Raw genomic sequence first — 9,853 nt, 5'->3', positions numbered from 1 at the left:
TTTCTGAACCCAGGTTAAGGCTTGATCCCGCAAAGTGCTTAGCACCCTCCGTTCCCACTGATGGTAGGGCAGTGGGGGGGAAGTCCAGACCTTCACAGGACTGGACTGTAAGGGCCTCATGCTTTGAGGGGTATCTGTGCCTGTGTCCTTCCCTACTCACAGCAGCCCCTCCACAGGTCTGGAGAAAACAGGAGGGAGAGTGGGCTAGGGACAGCCAATTAGAATTTTCTTGATTCTCCATCTCTGGGGAACACACAGCACACGTTATAACAGCCTTAATCTAGTCTCCTTTGCTGCCCAGCATTCATCAGTGCCAGACAGCGGTCGTAACACATGGGGCATTCACACAGATGCTCCTTGACTTCTGGGGCTCCCCTGAAAGCTGCATGAATCTCTGGCGGGTGGGGAGCAGCAGGTTAAGGGGACAGAAATCACCACCCTTTTCCCACCCTCACCCAGTTCACTGAAGAATTAATAGGAGGCTCAGTGATTTAAAACTGAGGCCTGGTTTACATTTAAAATGTAGGTCGACATAGCTATGGTGCTCAGGTGTGTGAAAAATCCAATCCCCTAAAGCCCCAGGGGTACTGACCTAACCTTTAGTGCAGACTCAGCTAGGTTGACGGAAGAAAGCTTTTTGGCACACAGGAAAGATAGATGAGGAATTCTGTTCAGCTGGTGCCATAAATACAGTACATCTGTTCTTGGAAAACTTTTGTTTACATTTGAATGATACAGTGTACTGTGGTATGTCATGTGTCTTGTGTGATTTCCCTTTCGTAAATGTATTACAGTAAGACAGTTTGTTTCTTAAATTAATCCAAAATGTTTTTTTTTGTTAAAAAAAAAAAAAAATCCTTCTCTAAATGGATTTAATCTTTTTATTGGTGTGAAATTGGTTGAATGTCCATTTACTGTACTTCCTCCTGAACATGTCTGCCTTTCCAGAGGTGCATTCTTTCCTTTTCCTTTTACCTTCTTTCCTTACAATTCCCTCTGTCTTTTTTTTTTTTACACTTTTCCTTACAAATTAAATCCTTTCCACAGCCACAAGCTTGAAACCCCTCCTTTGTTATCCAGTGTCATACTAATTTTCCTTTCACTATTTTCCTTTTTCTTTGTAATATACCTGGTGCTCTCCACTCTTTTTTTTTTTTTTTTTTTTTGGTCCTAGTCCATATTTTTTTGTTTTTTAATAGAAGCAGTTTTGGTTTTATTAAACTGCAAGTGAGCCTGAAATTCATTTACCATTGTGATCAACTGGTGTGAAATCAATTATAAAATTGACTCTCCACATATTACATACTGCTTGAAGGAAACCACCATTTCAGGGTAGCCCTGTTGGGAAAAAGAAGATTCTTTTTCCGTGTCTCATTTCTATGGATTATCAAAAACTATGAAATTTGCTGTGAAATTCACTGCAGAATTCTCTTTCAGAAATCTATCATTTGCTTTTTAAAAAAGCAACTCAGTGCAAATTCAGTCACCTGCTTAAAGGTGTGAATAATATTAAACCAGTGAAATTTTACTTGCAGTGGAGAGGTATTTGGAAATCGTGTTTTGAATGTGAAATTTAAATGAAAGCACTCATTAGATTCTGATTACAGAAAGATAGGGATCTCTGGAAAATTTATAGCACCTCTGCATCAAGCTCTTTGGATCTTCTGAGTCCTTTAGCAGGGTTTGAAATGAAGGGCCAAATTCTGTTCTGAGTGGTATCCGTGCCATCCCCTTGACTTCCATGGGTTTGCTTGGTGGTAACTGAGGGCAGGATTTGGCCCAGACTCTACTGGGAATGATGCATGCAAGATCCATGTAATAAAGGACATGTTGGGGCATATTTATCCCTGCTGTGACTCCACTGAGCTTAGTGGAGTCACACCGGGAATCAGTTGTTCCCACTATTTTTCCCTCCTTTGCAGAAATTAGATTGTTCTGTTTAGTTGTTCCAAAGACACCTCTGACTAGAAATCCCTCTCCCTCTGTAGCTCCCAAAGAAAGTGACAAAATTTCAGCTTGCCATTTCTGTCAATGTCAGTGTTAAGACAGTAGCACTCACAGCAAGGAGAGAGATCTGATCTGGCCAACAGTTTGAATCATGAGGTCAGCCTATAATTTCAAACCTCACTTTAGGATTCAAATCATTCATAATACTGACAGTAATAAAAGAGCTCAATATTACCAATTGGTGCAGTTCTTACTTATGATCCTATCATTTATTTTTCCACATAATGCACTATCCAAACCAGAACACAGTGGTAAGTGTCCTTTCAGCCCTCCACTGGCAAAAAGACAGCTTTGAAACCAACCTCTTTCATTTATATTTTTTTTACCCAAAAGAATGAAATATTTGTTTTATCCAAACCATTGTGTCCACAGGGGGAAAAGGGAAAGAAAGGCAAAAAGGGGCCTAAAGGGGAGAAAGGAGAACAGGGTGCTCCTGGATTAGATGCACCTTGCCCATTGGTATGTCTCACTCATGTATTGGAAATCGATCCTCCTGCTGTAGATTATAATGGGATAAAGCGAGAGGAGAGGAACAAGCCACAGCTATAGTGTAACCTGGCATCGTTCAAAAGGCCTCATCTCCTTGTCCGCAAATTATAGCACAGACTTGTTTGGTGGTTCTTTGGCCTCCCATTTTGGTTTAAATTATCAGTTTGAAGGTTTAAAAAATGAATGTCACTTGGGAATATTTTTCATGGTATGTGCTACGTATCTGTCAGTATACAAATTGGAAACCTGTTCTGCTAAATAGTTCTTTCCTGATAGGAGGGCCATTTAAAAGTTATGGTCTTAGATGTGAGAATGCACCTGGGTCATTTCCACACAGGATTTTAATCACTGCTGCTGTAAGCTTGCTCCTCTTGGTCTCTCTTTATTTTTTATTTTTTTTGCTCCAGCTAAATCAAAATACCAAAGACACTTCTTTGTCAGTAACATTGCAAGTTAATCTTTACAAACAGGGATTCCGTGGAATTAAGGGGTAAAAAGGGGAGCCAGGCCAGCCAGGCCTGGATGGGCTGGATGCCCCTTGCCAATTGGTACAGTATTTCTCTTTCCTACCAACCCTGCATGCTATTCCTTTGTATATAGTCAGTCGTTCTCAGTGTAAAGTGGTGTTTTTCTGAGCAGACTTTACATTATCCGCATAATACATGCATGTGCATGAACAAATCAGCTGCTTCAGTGATCCTAACAATATCAAGGAGAAACATTCTGTCAACACCTGGAACCTAACACCCAGCATTTTGCTCCCACATCACATCGTAGTTTGAGTATGTGTTCTTCCAATATAATTTTTCCCTCAGCACTGTTTGTTTTTTCCCAAAAAATGCCTTTTGCCTTACTCACTAAGAATGAAATACACCACTGTGCAGAGAGCCAGCACAAGGACTATACATTCTCTCAGTCCCACAGCGCAAGTGGTGCAGGGACCTCATACTGGCTGGCTGCATAGGAGTGAGTTTCACCCTAACCTGCACCTGAAACCATTCTGCTCACTTGACTCCAGCTGAAATCAGTGGGAATTTTGAGTGCACTTTTCTTCAGGATTGAGCCGAGATGCCATTTATGCAGAGAATGAGATAAATACCTGTCACAGTTAAATCATAGGGCTTTGCCATAAGCAAAGGTGAGAGTCAGATCTGCACGATTAGACCCCAAGAACAAAGTTTTGGGGATCGGACCCATAGATCAGAATAGTATTTAAATCTGAAACACATAACTTAGCCGAGCTTTGTAAGAAGATAATGGTCTGCAGCCCAAACCCTCACTGTCTTCGTTATTTAACGTTTTCAATTTAATGGTCTTTCCTTTGGAACTTACCTCCCTGCAATACACACAATACTCCCCCACTCTGTGTTAGCATGAATTCAAGTTCCCACCTATACTAAAATTCTACTTGTTGACCCCTCTCCCTTGTACCAATCTGGCAACACTGATTTTTTTTTAATCTAAGTATGCTTTATTTTTTCCAGTTAAAATTGAACAGTACATACACATTTCCTAAAGGCTCAAGAAATAGGTGTTTTTAATTGTTGACAGTTAAATTTGATCTGCATGTTCTGATATTGTTTGTTAGCTAAGCACGATTCTCTAAAGATGAATGTTAAAATTTAAGTAGGTTTTATATCAAGTACAAAGCATCTAATCTAAACTGTCAACAGAATTTTAATCTGAAGTACATAGTCCATGTTATATTTTGTTTGCTTCTGATTAATGATAACCATATCTCATATTTTGTTGGGGGGTAATCAAGCATGCCTTCATAATTTAAAAGTGCGTTTGTCTTTGTAGTATCATTTATATCTGGAGAATCCTTACAACATTGGTGTGAAAAATGTTCTGCTATTGGTAGGATAGATAGGCGTTATCAGAATAAGCTTTCAAACAAACAGCACTGTTTCTTGTTCTACTAAGCAGGTAGTTCTTAACAAAAACAAAAAACAAAGAAAAAAACCACCACCACACAGAACACACAAACTCTGTTTATCAATTTTGTGAGCAAATAAGAAATTCAAGTATAAAACAGTATTGTCGTTAACCTAATAAATGGTTGGCGTCTGATTCTTCTCTTTTACAGTCCAATACTGTAAGGTGCTGAATGCCCTCAACTCTGTGCACTCATCACATTACAGGATCGGTCCTCTACACCAGTGTAAATTAGGAATAGCTTCATTAAAACCTGTGCATCTAAGATCAGAATCTGTCCCATGACAGCTAAATTGAGGACACAGATGGTTTAAGCAAGAACAGAATACAGTCCTAGGAGTATTTTAAAGTAGTTGTACCTAGCACAGTCCAACTAATGACAAGTAGCTTGACAGCCATATGTTATCTATGCTATAGAATAGTCAGCTTCTACCTTAGTGCCCTACTCTCATGGAAACTTCTCCCACCGATTTCAGTATGAGTAGGTTCAGTACTTTAGTTTTCATTGAAAAAAGATAAGAAATAACGTGTATGAAAATATTCCCATCTGAAGTTTGGATATAAATATCCCATCCTTGTGCTAACTTTGTACGAGGACAAAAAAACAATGTGATATGCTAATGCCGACTGATCTATGGCTAAATGTTCATGGACTTACGAATAATAGATACAGTTTAGAATAATATTTAGTTCTGCAGGCTATGAATCCAGCTCAGCTGATTTGAACCCTGATAATACTGCCATGACAGCAACAAACTAACAGTTACATTCTTAAGTTCTTACAGTGATTAGGCACACTATAGTTGGGATTTGAAATTTTTGTTTTTGGAGGGGCAAGTTTAAATGTATTTACAATGTGAACACTGTCAGCCTCTATTGGATGTTGGAATTTTCCTCATCTTAAGTGACAGAGAATTCTTAGTTAGGAAGTGGGAGTTATTCATTAGCTAAGAAGGTATGGTTGTTTCATCAGATATACTGTCAGGCTCAACTATGTACTTTCTATCTTTCTCCTTGGAACAGGGACCAGATGGATTACCAATGCCTGGCTGTTGGCAAAAGGTAAGACATGCTGAATTATTTCTGCACAGAGGCATGGTCCATTTTCTTTGGTATAAGAGAACCCTTTCAACCTCACACATTCTGATTTCTGTAAGAATATCTTACAGTACACGGCAGACAAAGATATAACCTCTCCTCAAATATTATTTGCAGGATGAATTTGTAATACGTAGGGTTATAACAACAACTGATTTATGCAGTATTTTAAAACAATTGGCACCTGAGTTGCTGGGAAGTCAAAAACTATCATTCTTCTTCATGGAGAGCCATCTCCTTCAGCCCCTGCACATGAGCTGGGAGACCGTCTCAAATCTGCCCATCAGTAGCATGGCAAAGTCTTACTCTACTGTTCATATTGACCTATCAAGCTTTAACTTTTCTGGGTTATCCAAAGGGACAGTGCATCCTGCTTCCTGTTTACCTCTTTCCCAACCTCCAAAGTGCTGCTGCTGCATTTTATTAGTGCTTGCTGCTGATTTACAGCAATGCTAAGTGATAACATTGTTACTTTGGTAAAGATTTCTGCTGTTTAGCGAGTAGAACTCTCAGGATGCTAAATTTAAAAACAGCAGCATTCAGAGTAAATTGATCTGTGAAAGGATATTTAGTCCTCTGCATACTGTTGCATGAATTTATTTGAAAGAATTAACCATGTGTGAAATCCTAGCTGTGTTTAAGTCAATGGCCAAACTCTCATCAGCTAACGGGGGGCTGTGGGTCAGGAGGGGAGTCTAGCCTCCGAGCCAGGGGAAGCAGGCAACAGAGTCCTGGTGTGAAGTTATCCATCTCAGAGGAGCCATAAACTTCACTCTCTGAGCAGCAGACTGAGGCAGCTGGCACGGAATTGTCCTTCCTTATAGAGCAGGACACCATATATCGCCAACAGTGAGCTGCTCTTCCCTTTCCCAACCTGCACACCCTCAAGCCAGCTACTGCAGAGCAGAGCAGGGTTAGCCTTATGTGCAAAGCCTAAACAATGTATAAATTACACTGAAAAGAAAAATTCCACTTCTAAGCTGGGAAAATGTATGTGCAGAAATGTAGCTGTACTTGTAGAGAAAGATCATTAATACACCTGCAGCTTCCCTTTAACTAGTGCCTCCTTTGACAGTTTAGAGGCACTATTTCAGCTCTGGCTCTCAAAACAGGCAAAGCACCTCAGGAGCTATTGTAGTACTTGAAGCTATTTTTTGCTCATATTTGAAGTTGTCCAGGTTTCAAATTGATGTTCTTGTTGCTAGAAGTAAACAGGAGTCACTATTTGTCTCCCAGGACACTAAGTATTGCTTTTCTTCTCAAAAGAGGTCAGCATCTGCCTATAATTCTTAGGTAATTGGCAATTCAGGCCCAGAAAGAATTATTCAGGGGCACTGGTTAGGAAGTTACAGATATTTGTGACAGCATCACTGAACAATAGTAAAAAAAAATAAACCCACAACTGTTATCGGTCTTTTGGAAGTACATTTGTGGCTAAGAGAATAAAAGGTGTTTGGGGTTCTGCCCGATGATTATGTACTTGGAATAGAAGTTTGGCTACTAGATTACTAACCTGGTCATTTGTTTCTTTTTTTGTCTTTTTGCAGTGATGAATCTAACCTTAGAAGCATGAAGTTGTGTATAATGCTCCACTTTTTGTATTTATAGTTGAAAACAGAGAAATTTTATTTTACAAGTCTGAGATATGTTTACATGTAGCTGCTTCTACTTGTTTGCAGTAGTCCATGTGTACATTTCCTTCACTTACATCTGTGGTTAGGCAATATGTATAACTGCAGGAGAAACCTGCAGAAACAGAGATTGGTCTCTCTATAGAGGTATCTATACAGAGATAAATCTTGGAGATTTAGTTTCTTCTGCAAGTTTTTATTTTTGGCTTGTGGCTCTGCATGGACAATGAGTGCCATGAACTAGTTTACATGAAATTGTGACCAAATATGAGCTAAATGCTATGAAAAGTACTGTACCAACTGCCATTGGCGTTTATTGACTTTGCTTCCATATTCATCGTAAACACCACCACTGATTCATGTCATCATCCCTGCTTGTACAAACTAAAAAAAAAAGCATGAATTGTGTGCCAAACCTGCTTGTCGTGTGATCACTCCACATGCTAAATGGCTGCTCACTGTGACCTTTGATCCAAACTTCTGAATTATTTCCTTTTGTTATCTCAAGGGAGTCACACCGTGGCTTATTGCCAAAAAGAGATAAAGCAGAGGAGATTAGAAAAAGGTCTTGAATTTTTGGGGAACACAGTTCCAACTGCAGGTGGACGGCTTCCAGTTTTGTGGGGGTCATGTGACACTCCTCCTTGGTCAAAAAGGGTCATGCCTGTTGATCAGCATCTGTTTTTCTTGCACTGCTCACAGTCACGGAGACATTCAAGATAGATGGGTTTAGATGCCAAGTGCTATCAACTGTTTAACCAAGAAGGAAAGAAGTTTGAAGGAGAAACCAGACTTTCTCTGTGAGTAGTTTGAAAAGATTACGAAGATGCCAAGTGGATCTTTTGACAGCAGGCCTCACTTGAATCAGCTGAGAAGCTTCTAATCTCAAGGACTGACACAATATGTGCCCCACATATTGTATTTTTGGGTTGCTAAAGGAAAGCATTCTTGGCAATGGGGATGTCTTGGAACACTCTCCTATGGACTAATGAAACTGATGGAATATGTATGTACTGTAGTGTGGTTTTTGGATTATCCAATTTAAATTACACAGCACTTGTATTTTATGGGGAAAAAATGAAAAAATTAACCATAGCTTTCAAAACTTGTGGAAGATTCATTTCAGTGGCCTCTTTCAGATTGGTTATGACAAATACTTAGGCTCTGAAGGAAGCATTTCACATCATGTGTTTCTCTTGTTTCAGTATTATCTATTTTTAGAGTCTTTGAAGGCTTTATATTGGGAAAAAAAGTTATTTAATTTTACTTTCATAAGCTGATTTATTCACATGGTTCTTTTTCTACAATTGCAATGATTTTGCTAGTCATGGCTGCCCCAAGAATGTAGAAAAGGAGTGAGCCCAAGTGATTATCATTGGATGGTAGGTCACAATACACTGTATAAAGGTAATTATTTTTCCATTTCTGATCAAGTGACTAGTACACAAGAGAAGCAGAGACTATGTTTTGTTCCTCTGCATTTTGATTACTGGAAACATTGAATTGGTGCATATTTTGTAGTTTGAACCTACCTGAGAATTTGTTTCAGTTACAGTTTTGAGTCTTCTTATGGTGCATTTGTGGTCAGATTAAGAGATTTGTATGAAATAGTTTTGTTTGGTGGATGCAAATTCTTTTTAGATTTATTCAAATAGTTGTGCATATTGAGATGATCACAAAGTTTTTAAGAAAGTTATTGGACTAGACCGTCTATTGTCTGGTCCAGTATGGTAATTCCTATCTTCTAATCAGAAAGTTTGCCCACTTAATATATATTATGTAATTTAGCTAAGGTAAAAAGGGAACATACATAAGCATCTAATCAGCTAGTTTAAGTGAAAAAATCAGGCTATATACATGTTCTTCATAACGGTCTATGTTTACAGAATAAGTGAGTGTTAGCACGCTGAATATGGTAGCAAAAACTTGGAAGTGCCCATGAAAGCAAGTCATTTTAAGGAGTTAGCACCAGCCTAGAGAACTGTTAAATGTATGTTGTCCCTTATCTCCCCAATATTTTTTGCTGTAACTGATTTGACATCAACTTTAGAAGACTTATTCTATAAACAAGAAAAACTGAGCCTTAGTTCCTATACTTGAGGCTTCCAATCACTAGTGTGAGATATCACAGTACATATAGTTCTGTCGATAGTATTGGTGACAAACACAGGGCAAAATTCAGCACTGGTGTAACAGGGCCTATAAAATACATATATGTAAACTTTAAAAAGTAAATAACAAATTCCTTATTTTTGCTCCTTTCAGGTAAGAATGCTTCTGCTGTCCATTAATGGGTGTTTTGGTTTCTTTAAAGCATCCACTTTGGCTAATGTCAGAAAGGATCATTCCACTGAAATGACAGGGTCTCATCAATAGACATTCAGTGTTATCATTCTTATCGGTCAGATTAGGCCAGTTATATATATATATTATATATATTAAGTGGTATTGAAAAGGTGCCTACAGCATGCAAAGTTTTATTGTATGGGGAAGCTGAACAGTATTTAGAAAAAGATTGATATGTAGTACAGACAAAGCAGCTCAAGTTGAATATTTCATAATGAAAAGCACCCTCTGAAGACTTGCAACATATTTAGTTTAAAAACAATTGTTTTTGGTGCTATTATGTCATTTTTTTGTTTGATGGTGCAGCTTTGGTTTGAACCACCCATTTTGTTATTACATTTTTA

General features: G+C 38.6%; 1 long non-coding RNA gene across 1 annotated transcript; it reads left to right on the top strand.

Annotated features, from left to right (window-relative positions):
* Positions 1-2,410: 2,410 nt before the first annotated feature.
* Positions 2,411-8,381, top strand: LOC137166507 (uncharacterized). Its single transcript, XR_010923721.1, has 3 exons — positions 2,411-2,466; positions 5,458-5,496; positions 7,080-8,381. It is a non-coding gene; the product is annotated as an uncharacterized lncRNA (long non-coding RNA).
* Positions 8,382-9,853: the final 1,472 nt, after the last annotated feature.

The sequence above is a fragment of the Emydura macquarii genome, unplaced genomic scaffold (genome assembly GCF_026122565.2).
Source record: "Emydura macquarii macquarii isolate MOO-44397 ecotype Brisbane River unplaced genomic scaffold, CSIRO-AGI_Emac_v2 contig_2863, whole genome shotgun sequence".
NCBI lineage: Eukaryota > Metazoa > Chordata > Testudines > Chelidae > Emydura > Emydura macquarii.
The sequence above is the reverse complement of the archived record's forward strand: the minus strand, read 5'-3'. Positions and strand labels throughout refer to the sequence as shown.